At 32.7% G+C, this 12,167-nt stretch overlaps 1 non-coding gene across 1 annotated transcript; it reads right to left on the bottom strand.

Moving 5' to 3' along the window:
* Positions 1-509: 509 nt before the first annotated feature.
* On the bottom strand, positions 510-583 carry TRNAN-GUU (transfer RNA asparagine (anticodon GUU)). The gene has a single exon. It is a non-coding gene; the product is annotated as a tRNA-Asn (tRNA).
* Between the last annotated feature and the right edge of the window lie 11,584 nt (positions 584-12,167).

Consider the following 12,167-nt stretch of genomic DNA (forward strand, 5'->3'; position numbering starts at 1 on the left):
GCATCATAATATATAAGTTGATCTTATCTTTGGAATATACAATACTTATTCTCAAATTTTCAAGTGAATTGATTCCGAAAAAAATGTGAGGTGAAAACCTTCGGGTCCGGGATTAGATAATATGAAAATTCGGTATAATATTAAACTATTTTTATAGTATCACCACGGTCCTCATCACTCTCGTCTAAGATGGAAGAATGTTCGGCATAATAATTAGTTGTTTGAATTTAATAGTGTTTTATAGGGATAAAACACAATTGATTGTAATAACAATCCTATATTTTACGATATTTGTTTTGAAATTACGATTTCTAATACCAAAAATCGTTTTCAAAATTTTTTTATAAATTAAAAAAATATTAGTTTTAACCTGTAAATTCGACAATTAACGAACTTGCTGACAAGTGTTATTCTCGTTACAATATTTATCTTAAACGTGCCACAAGAAAACAGTTCACAACCTGTAAATTGTTTGAATAATCTGCATTATTAAGCCGTAAAAAAAATTGCGCCCCCGGGTGGGCTCGAACCACCAACCTTTCGGTTAACAGCCGAACGCGCTAGCCGATTGCGCCACGGAGGCAGTTGATGCGTTTTCAGTTTTAGCCATTATCACCGTACACACCAATATCTCCAAATTTAAATGATAATATAAAAATAAATATAATGTATTTTTCATTGGCTACTACTTAACTGGTAAATCAACTTGGGAAACAAACTTTTTTTTATAGTTCCCTTTAATAAACAATCTGCCCGTAGGCAATAGGTTTTTGGTATGTCTAAATAAGGTGTACAACGTGTAGGTACCTAAATTAATTCCTAAGCTAATTTACCTACATAATTATATATATTTTTTTATTGGCATATACTAGGTGTCAATCAGCCAGTTGCAACATGACTAATACCTTACATCAAAATTTTATGACCGTAATGTCCATAAAATATCAATAACAAAGAGCTGAATAATATGCTTTAAGAACTAAAATTAAAATAAGATAATATTAAATATAGCATCTTTTCAACATCATCAGTGTGTTCAAAAAACGGTACACATAATATAATTCCAAACACTTTTTTGTATTATCTCCTTTTTATCTATATTTACATACAAACAAGTTCCACAGCAAACTCTTGAGCAGCTATCTACTCAATCCGACAGCTGCTTTGCTATGGACTGTCCAAGTTGCTCACCACAATTTTGCATATACATATATTTTTTTGATGGTTGACCCTACAAGACTATTTTGGTACTTGACAGAAATTTTACTAATGCGTTATAAATTCTCTCATTTCCATTAGCTAAGAGACTAAGGATATTAAACGAGGCCTGTACATTAAGATCATGTAATTGTTGAATAAATTGACCTGTTTCATCCTTATATTTTTGTCTTTCGAAAAAAATATGATCTAAATCACCTTTTTTGCCACAATTTTGACAAAGATCACTTTCGAGAACATGAATTTTATGTAGATGTGTGGGATAAGAGGCGTGGCCAAATCTAAGACGTGTTACAGTTGTGATATATTTTCTTGAATAATTATATGCCTTTAACCACGTTTTATTCGGTATTTGATTTTGTATACTGAAGTATCTAGAAGGGTTGGTATAAGTATGTTGTGATCAACATTCGTTCCAAATATTGAGATATTTCATTCTAATATAAACTACTGCATCACAAATACTTACAGGTAGTTTATTGGCCAAAGCATTTTTACACTTTTTGTTTACCAGTATATCCACATACTTGTTATGTTCGAGACCGATATGTGCTTTAACCCATACAAAATTAATGTTTTTGTTAACTTTTTGCAGTTCTAAAATCCGTTTTTTAATTGCGTATATGATATAATTGGAGGAGTAACTTGGGTATTTAGCCAAAACCAAGGAATTTAAAACAGACAGAGAGTCCGATATAATTATTGCAGAATCAATTGTAGACAGTGATAAAAATGTCAACACTTCGTAGATTGCAATAGCTTCAGCACTAAATATAGAAAATATGTATTCCAGTTTATAGGAATAATTAATATTTGTGGAGGGAATATAAAAAGCACATCACACACCATCCTTGGACTTCGAAGCATCGGTATATATTGCCACAGATTCCTCGAATCTTGCAAGTATTGAATATAATAAGTTAATGTTAATGTGAAAATTATCGCTATATGAAGGTTTTACAATCTTTATATTTAGAAACAATGAATTGTAATCATAAGGATTTAACAAAGTTAAGCTGGGATCATATAAATCACTAAGGATATCATGATTAGATTGAAGTGCGATACAAAGTAGTGGAACATTTTTCTTCGACCAATATTTATTTGTCAGATCTTGTTTATTTAATACTACTATATTTGAATATAGATTACTGTTGGTTCTGGATATTTTAAGAAGAAATTTGTCTGCAATTAATTGCCTTCTGTGATTTAAATGAGGCTCAATAGCTTCTACATGAAGAGGTTCGACTGTACAAAATACATCCATAATCTAATATGGACCTGATATAGGCACCATAGAATAGTAAGGCGGTTTCAACGCCAGCTCCCCACGAAGTCTTAGTAACCATTTTTTAAAAATTTAAACCCTTTACACATCGGTCTAACATTTAATTAATATTCATTTTCCATGTCAATTTCCTATCAAGTACCATGCCAAAATATTTGACGGAGTCTTTAATGGAAAAATTATATGAACCTAGGACAATGTGACTTAATTTAGGTATGTTGTGTCTACTGAAAACACAAACTTCAGACTTGGAGTAGGAAATCTGAAAACCATTTAATGTTCCATTCATGAACAACACCAAAGATGTCTTTGAGAGAAGCCATAGTGGTATTAAATTTCTTATTTTCAGTATATATGCAGAGGTCATCTGCATACTGTACTATTTTAAACGAAATGTGATTAAAACTTAATTGATGTAAATCAGCAGTATACAAATTAAAGAGAAAAGGGCTTAAAACTGAGCCTTGTGGAAGACCGTTGTTGTTATTTCTTGGACCAATAATTGTGTTATCAAAATTTCTTAAAAATATTTTTCCATTAGTATAGAATTTAATAATCCTGTTGACTGCCTGATTTGGAATATGAAATAATTTTAACATCTTATCTCTTAAAATGTGGAGACATATATTATCATACACACTTTCTACGTCTATAAAAAGCGCAGAAAGGTAATTGTTTTTGCCAAAATTATTCTTAACAGTTCTTAATATATCAATTTCTGCATATTTAAAAAGAATATCATTAAAAATATCAAGTAATACGTTTTTCGCTATATTTGGAAGTTTTTTAAGCATAGGATATTTAATATCATCGTAGCCCGGAGCGGTGTTAGACCTATTAGTTAGCGCAAAGTCAAGTTCTTCCCGTGTAAATGGATTTAGAAGAAAGTAACTTGAAGTTATAGGATTATTTTGAATTTCTATAGCAGTATTAACTGATGGAGGTGCTAGGTTGTCAAAAAATTCTTCAATTAATTCATCATTCAAATGATTAATACTTGGAGTATACTTCCTTTGCATTTTTCTTGCTTCATTCCAAACATTTTTAATAGGCATATTTTTAATTAAGGATGAATACCATTTTTTCCAACTTTCTTTGGCTTTTAGTTTTAGAAGTTTCTTTGTTTTAGCCATTTCTTCCTGACATCGTACGTAATTAGCGAAACTACAGTTAGTTTTATATGTTTTTAAAGCATCTTTCCTGTCAGAAACAACTTGTTCACATTCTAAATCCCACCACGGAGGAGGTGGTCGTTTAATAATTTTAAAGGGTTTATCGGAATGGATTGAGAAGATGCATCATTAATACTTTCCATTAGGAAGTCCGTTGGATATCCGATACCAATTTGTAAAAACGTTTATTTATTCCATATTGCTATACGGAGTGGAAACATGGACTCTCTGAATTACAAGTATCAGGCGTATAGAAGCCTTTGAGATGTGGGTTTTTCGAAGGATGCTGAAGATCTCTTGGACAGAGCACGTGACCAACAACGAAGTGCTAAGAAGAATGGGTACTGAGAGAGAACTCCTAAACATTGTAAAAAACAGAAAAACGAGTTATCTAGGACATATTTACAGAGGAGAAAAATACAACTTCCTACGACTTATAATGGAAGGGAAATTGAAAGGAAAAAGAGGTCCAGGAAGAAGGAAATGCTCCTGGTTGAAGAATATAAGAGACTGGACAGGCATGGACACACATTCGATACTAAGAACAGCTCAAGATAGAGAGCAATTTGCTGTAGTTATAGCCAACCAGTAATGGAGAAGGCATCTTAAGAAGAAGATTAGGAAGTCACATTTCTTTGAGGTAGACAAGTTGTCCGAATAGTTAAAAAAATTTTGTTCAATTAGATCAGAATATTGGGTCCAATTAGCTTTATTAACATTCCATTTGGACTTTGGAAAAATGTATTCATTACGGAAATTATCAGAAGAAAGATTCATTTGAACTACATAATGATTCGATCCCAATGTGTCATCTAAGACGTTCCAAGTAATTTCTTTTGCTAAATCAGGAGAGCACAACCTAATATCAATACTAGATTGTGTCACATCCGGGCGGGTCAGACAGGTTGCTTTGCCATTATTAAGAACAACTAAATCAATTGTATCAATGGCAATAATAAGTTGGTCCTCTATGCCATCATTTTTAAGCGAATCCCACAAGCTGTTATGCGCATTCATATCACCATCTACAATGCAAGGAAAATTAAATTGTTCCAATATTTTACACCAATCTGTGGAAGTCGATCGAATATCTGGAGTTCTATAAATTGAAGCAAAATTAATGTCAGAGTTATTATATTTTAAAGTGATTCCACAAACAAGAATATCGTCATTAAAATTTTGTGTAATACAAATTTCTTCAAAACGATAAATTGATTTTATAAGTAGGTATAGCCACTCCAGCGTAACCGTCATATCGGTCGCGACGAACAATATTATAACCCTTAAACTTATATTGTTTATCGAGTTTAAACCATGTCTCACTCAACAAGGCAACATCAATATCATTTTCATTTAAAAAATGTGTTAAACTGTTTTTATTGGCGACAGCAGATCTACAATTCCATTACATGATTTTAAATCTATTTGACAGAGAAAGTTATGTAACCTTTTTTGTACCCTCCAGTACAGAAGTAATTTCATGATTTACTATTTCATTATCTAAAGATTTCAAATCGTCCAATGTACGTATATTTTTTTAAAAACTAATTACAAAGTTAGTCATAGCTCGGGCAATATCTTGGTTCTCCCTTTCTCCACTGTGAGAAGCGAAACGGGGTGGATTAGCAGGTAGAGGTTGAGATGGTCCAAATCTGAAATTAAACATGGGAGGTGGCTGAACAGAGTTAGAAGATACAGCAGGAGAAGAATTAGCTTTCCCCTTTTTGTTAAGAACTGAGTAATTGTTCGAGTTTTGGCGAAAAGTTGGATTAAAATTAGTACTCGTAGCTGCATTAGAAGTAGATTGCGCAGATGTTAGGAACATTTTATTTTGTATAATATTGGGAAAATTTTTATCATGGATAAAATTGAAAACTTATTTTTTCCTAGAGCCTCTAAATACGAGTTTTCAATTTCTTGGCCTCTATAAAAGAAATTTTATTTTTAATCATAATATTCTACGTGCGTCTTATGGAAAAAATCGCTGATGCAGCCAAACCAACGGCTTAGCTCATGGTAGCGTACTAGCACCTATAATTTTCAACATAGACACCAATGATCAACCAACGACAACTTTTACTTTTTCTGGAGTCTTCTTAGGGAGATTGGCAATTCTAATGGTTATTTTTATTTTTACTTTTACTAGAAATTCCTAAACGTAGATGACTCAGGCGTTACAGCACAAGGTTCAGGCTTTGAAGAGATCCAACAAAAATTGGAAGCTGCCTTGAATTTAATGTAAAACTATTATGAAGAAAATTCGCTAAGACCAAATCCAATCAAAACACAGGTCTTAATATCAACGGCGCTATGCTTATCAATGGTCGAATATGCATGCTCGGTATGAAAGAGATTTGCGCACGCTAAGAAAGTAAATGTCAGAACGAAACTTGCAGACTCATTACCGGCTATATGAGCCCAACCCCTCTGGCCTGATTTCCTTCAAAATCTGTTGTTTTTTGATGCTCCATACCGGTCCTGTATTTTCATCAATATATGTATTAGGTATTACATAAGCGTGCATTTGTATTGTAATAAATTTCAACAGAAAAAAATAATTTTTGGATTAATTTCATTTTGACCTTGTTGTTGTGAAGATTTGCATTTGTAATAAGGTGGAATTGCTCGCTTTATCACGCATTTTAATTAAAACGCCAAAAGTGGCATATATTTTTATATAATCTACATAATTAGGATAATTAAAGGTTTTTAACGATAATTATATTGTATAGGGTGATTCACGTAGCAAGAAAACACATTTTACTTATATCTTCAAATAATCTCATTTCAAATTTAAAAAAGTTTTTAAAATATTGTTTCACTTATATAAATAAGCTATACACAGTTTTAATGTTCTAGATCCCGAGTCTGGTAGCGGCTATAGGATAGACAGATAGAGATAAGCACTTTTCTACGATCCACAGCAGCGACCACACACACGGGAACTATGCTTTGCTCCCAATTACTTACTGAAACAAACCAGGTCTCATCAGTTTATCTTTCCAAAATCAGGTTACTTATTTTTTATCTCTCCCCGATGAAAAGTAGCAGCGATCATCAGTATCACCTCAAGATATAAAAAAAAATGATCTTGGATTGATTGGAAACTAGACTATCACACATGACTGGAGCACTACGAATGGTTGTGGTACTGAAAATCCTCTTCTGTGAATCCCCAAGAAAAATATGACAATAACAGAAATGATAGACATCACTTGTAGTAAAGATAAGATGTGTAGTAACGCGACTAACTCTCGGCGTCATCTCGGTTCCGGATCGGATGGTGTGAAATTTGTTACCAGCTGCCAAGGTGTGAGAGATCAGACATCTTGCAGAACCTTTACGACTGGAGAAAGTGTCAAATAGTTAGAACATGGAACGTTGAAGGATTAATTTAAAACTCTTGCATTGATAATTATACAAATAATTTAAAAAGAAATGACAAACTGCAACCTTTCAGTATTAAAACTCCCAGGAATCTCCTTGGAGAGATAAAGTCATTTTGAAAATAACTGCTGGCAAAATCGTCTACTTTTCAGGCGCAGGCTCTAAACTAAATGACTGCGTGATTACATATGATCCAGTCGCTGAGAGAATAATATCCATTAAAATGCGAATATCCAACAATACTCTCCACCTCATACATATATGTGCTCCTGCAGCACAAAGTATTAACAGGTTCTATGGTCGTTTATAAAAAACTACTAGCGCTATCCCAATCGTGAACTAGGCACAATCCTAAAGATTTTAACGCCAAAATAGTGTCATCTAATAAAAATATTAAAGGAATTTTGGTATCAATGTACGTGGGCAAAGAAATGTGATTGTCTTGTGGATTTCTGTGTAGAGCATCATTTTGCAATTATAAATACGTTTTATTAGTGCCACATACATCGTAAATTGGATATATGGCGTAGTTCGGGATGGCCACAGGTTCGAGCTTAGGTCGACATGGGCCAAATACTCCAGTCACCGTGGAGGAAAAGAGGTCAATACCTCTAAATTTTTTATAACTAAATCGATTTTGCTCATAATTTGGAATTAGGCTTATCTTACCTCCATCTTCAAAAGTTATATATGCGATAGGTGAGCTTTTTATTTTTAAGGGGTTAAATCACCCCTTATTGAAAATAATGAAAAAAATTTATATTAAAGCATTTTATGGATTTAAATCGTGTTAAATTAGGTAATTGAAATATTGTCAATTATATTAATGGATATCGTGTACATTCTCAACCCTTAAATAATCTTAAAAACCACCCCTTTTAATAAAAATATTTGTAAAAAATCATTTAACAGGATCAAACGCTTTTGTAGTGCATTTATATCATCTACAATGTAATTCTCTGCTTATATAAAATAATTTTGGTTAATTGCAACACTTCAACCCTTAAAAACTACCCCCTATGTCAAAATATATAAAAAAATCTTTTTAATCAACTTCAAAAGTTTTTAATGTACATTTATATTCAAAAATTCCTTTCTTATCAATAAAATATTTTTTGATTGGTTGCTTATTTTCAACCCTTAAAAACCACCTCTATGCTCACGAAACAAATTCCCCTTTGGTAAATGTCTAAATAAAAAAATTAAGTATACTCATGATGTTTTTATTGTAAAAAATTATGCATGAAAATACTTTACATTAGAAAGTATACAAAATATATTTACAAAAATAAAAATTATTTACAATATATCAAATTATTCATTGTCTGAAGCGTCATTCTGGTCGTGTTCTAACTCCACCTCTTCGTCTATTGCAGGACAATTTTGACAATTGTCGCCAGAGCATGTTTCATACGTAGCATTGCAAAATAAACCTAGTCTACGACAGCCACACGCTGAGCCGCAACCCTTTTTGAATTGCAAAAAATCATTTTCAATAGTTCTTCTGGTGCAGGTGAACTTTTCATTTTTATTGGTTGTAAAATATCATCACTCTTGAACCATCCCCAATCCGTTATATCAATCTCTTTGTTTCCAAGCCATATCTGAGTTTGTAAATAAACTCTTTTGATATGCTCATTCAGGCACTTACAGTTTAATAATCTTAGACCTTATTCATTTTGTTCATGTGGGTGTCTTTGGCAAGGCCATACAGCAAAATTGTACAGTATCTCCCAGCTTCTAAAATGTCTTAGAGATCTGAAATACTCCTGTCATTGGCACTCATTGGCGGCTTGCCCACGCAACTTCAAAGGACTATCGCTTCTCTGTGTTCGTTAGTTCTCTGAAGCAAATGTTCAGTTTAGAGGTGCCTATATTATATACATAACATATATATATATATATATATATATATATATATATATATATATATATATATATATCTACGGCATAAAGTGGACTCCGCCCATGTTAAAATTCAGGTTCAATCGAGCTCCGTGGTCAAGTGGGTACCGATATACGGAGCTCACTTGACCATTCCATAATATTGGTTCTGTCGATTCATCAACATGTAGAGTTTAATAATTTATAAAAAATTTTTGGAGCCCGTAAATACCCCTGTATCATAAATGTATATCGGTTAGTTCACGTGTATATATTATAGGGGTCGTTGAGATCTTCTTCAATGTATAATTGAACCATAGGTTTATCGGTTTAAGTAAGCTCTGAGAGTTTGGCAACTGTGCGATTATACCTTATATTTTCAACATATATCCCGAGCGGTTTATATGGGCTCCTTATTTTTATCTACTGTTCGTAGACAGTGTAATGTCATACGCATTACACTGAGTAACAAAGGATATCTTATTACATGGTATAACTACGTACTAAGAGGTAACTGGTTCTTTAAAAACAGGTATATAGATACAAAAGGATTTGGGCTTATTATTTAATGGAATGTTCGCTTGCATAGGAAATTTTATTTTTTCTGCATTTTTAAAAATGTTGTTTTTTTTATTTAATATAATTTTATTAGTTAAATGCCGAACTCAATGTTTTTTTTTTTAATTACAGAAATTTCGTAATATATTTTGTTTACGTGAGTATGTCTTTGTACGTTTTATGTAAGCATCCGATTAATAAAAACTACTTTTATTTCATCCAATCTTCTGCGATATCTTGTGTAAAGCTTTTTTATTATTTTAGTTCTGGTCTTATTTGTGTACTATATATGATATCTCGATAAAAGGTTATCTCAAAATAAATATGGTTAAGAGCTACAATAGATATTTTGTGTTAAAATGGGTAGTACTACACAAAACTGCACAAAAAGAAAGAATTTGTCTAACAAGGTATATTCGGCAGCAGATGCATATAGTACAAGCGTCTATGTTTTAAGGGCGGAAGGACGCGCACCTCATTTTTAGCTGACAAGCATGCGAAAAATATTATTTCTGGTCCTCAATTTACCTTTTTGTTTTAAACAATGATCTGTGACTGACCCCGTGCGATACAAATTATTTTCAAGGAATTTATATGAAGTCTACGTTCAACAATTTCATGACATTATTGGATGTTCAGTTTTGTGAAAGCGTCTATGTTAGGGAGATTAATGGAGCACACATGAGTTGTTCAGGGATTTTGGCTGAAAATTGATTCATTGTTTATTTTTATTGTGTAATAATAGGTGTATCGTCTATATAATAGAAGTTCTAGTATCTACCGGTATGGATCGTTCGTTTGTGTAAATGTTATACAGTGTAGGGGCCTTTATGCTTCCCCAAGCGAGACCGTTCTTCATCTGCTATTCTTATCATTGAGTGATACAAAAAATATTCTATTGTGGAGGCATACGCAGACAATATAAGTGAGTTTGTTATCTAAGGGGATATCATATAGTTTTTGGAGAAATATTCTGTAATTTAAGGTGTCGTAAGCGGCATTGAAATTGAAAAATACCACCCCTGATACCCGATATTTTTCGTACCCGTCTTTGATTTAGTATTTGTGATGTACGTGATCTTCCCTGTCTACAGCCACTTTTGTCTTTTAATTTAAGTTTTTCTTCTAATATCGGTGATATCATATTAACGATATTGTGCAAAAGTATTTTGAATAGCTGACAAAATAAAGATATTAGCCGATAGTTTTTGTGGTCGTTGGAGTGTTTGCCAGGCTTAAGTAAGGTAACAACTTTGGCTTGTCTCTATTTTTTGGGTATCTCCTAATTTGAATACAGTTGTTCATCATCTGGATAAGTCATTGTAGTGTTTTTGGTCCAGATTGCGTAATAAGCTTTGTGCTCAGATCCTCAAGGTCGGTAGTTGTGTTATTTTTCATTAAATATGTAGATGGTGGATCCAAGCTCCACATCATTAAAAGGTTCTCTCAGCTGACTGGTTTTGTCCTTTCTTACTTTCCGACAGAAATAGTATGTCTATATCTATAATGTGGTTTTCAGCGATCAGCTATATACCAAATACCCTAGGTTAGTCCCTATATGTGTTTCCTGTACTAGAAATTAGTCAGATTCGTGTTAACTCATATGTCTGATAAATTTAAGTAAAGTAAAGTTTATTGATTTTTAGATATACCCTTAACAGTTATAGACATATGTTATTAGAATAGTTGGTCCTAAAAAGGACCAATTTGACAAAATCATATTAAAGGGGTGACTGAAGAATTAGCCAATTAATTAATTAATCATTACCCGGGGTATGACCGATTGCGGTGGTCTTATTAGTACTCCAATCTTCCTAAAGGCTCGTTCTTTAAACCCCATAAGTAATGCGTAATCTTTTTATTAAAAATTTAAATTTTACATGCCGTGTATTACTTTTTGACGATATGTCGAATCAGATTTGTATAGTAATAATTTTAGGTTCTAAAGAGCCTCTTTGTGGAAAATAAATAAGTTTGTTGGCGCCACTGTTCAGATGATGGGTTTATCACAGATGTCAAAGTTTACATTTTAATTCAATGTTCTATTTACGTATCTTCAATATTAAAAAAAGTAGGAAAAGACATGTTTATGCTTTTATTTTTTTAAATCTATTCTGTTTTCTTTCTAGAGTTCCGTCTTTTTTGAACGACCTGTGTTCTTTTTTCAATTGGGCACTTGTCGAAAGCTATGACAAGTACTCTGTCCTCTGCTATTCTACATTAATATGACATTCATTATTTTCTCTAAACACTTTGTCCTCTGCTGTTCTACATTAATATGGCTGACTTATTTTATCTTTCTTGCAGCTATTTTAATGTTTATCCTGTGTATCTTCTTCTTCTTCTTCTTTTTCTTTTTATATAGACATAACTCTGTCTGTTTTTCATTGTGCTTCCAGTAAGTTGCCTTTCCATCGTTTTCGTGGTCTTCCTACTGATCGTCTTCCTATGGGTTAACCGTCTCTTGCCGTCTTTATTGTTTTATTTGTTGTCATTCGGCTTATATGATCGTTCCGTTCTACTCTTCTATTTCTTAACCAGTTCTTGATGTTCTTCACCTTGCATCTACGTCGTATATCTGTACTTCTAGCTCTGTCTCATAGTGTCTTACCATCAATTTTTCTAAGTGTTTTCATCTCTGCTGTTTCACATCGTTTTTG

This window comes from Diabrotica undecimpunctata, chromosome 4 (assembly GCF_040954645.1).
Source record: "Diabrotica undecimpunctata isolate CICGRU chromosome 4, icDiaUnde3, whole genome shotgun sequence".
NCBI lineage: Eukaryota > Metazoa > Arthropoda > Insecta > Coleoptera > Chrysomelidae > Diabrotica > Diabrotica undecimpunctata.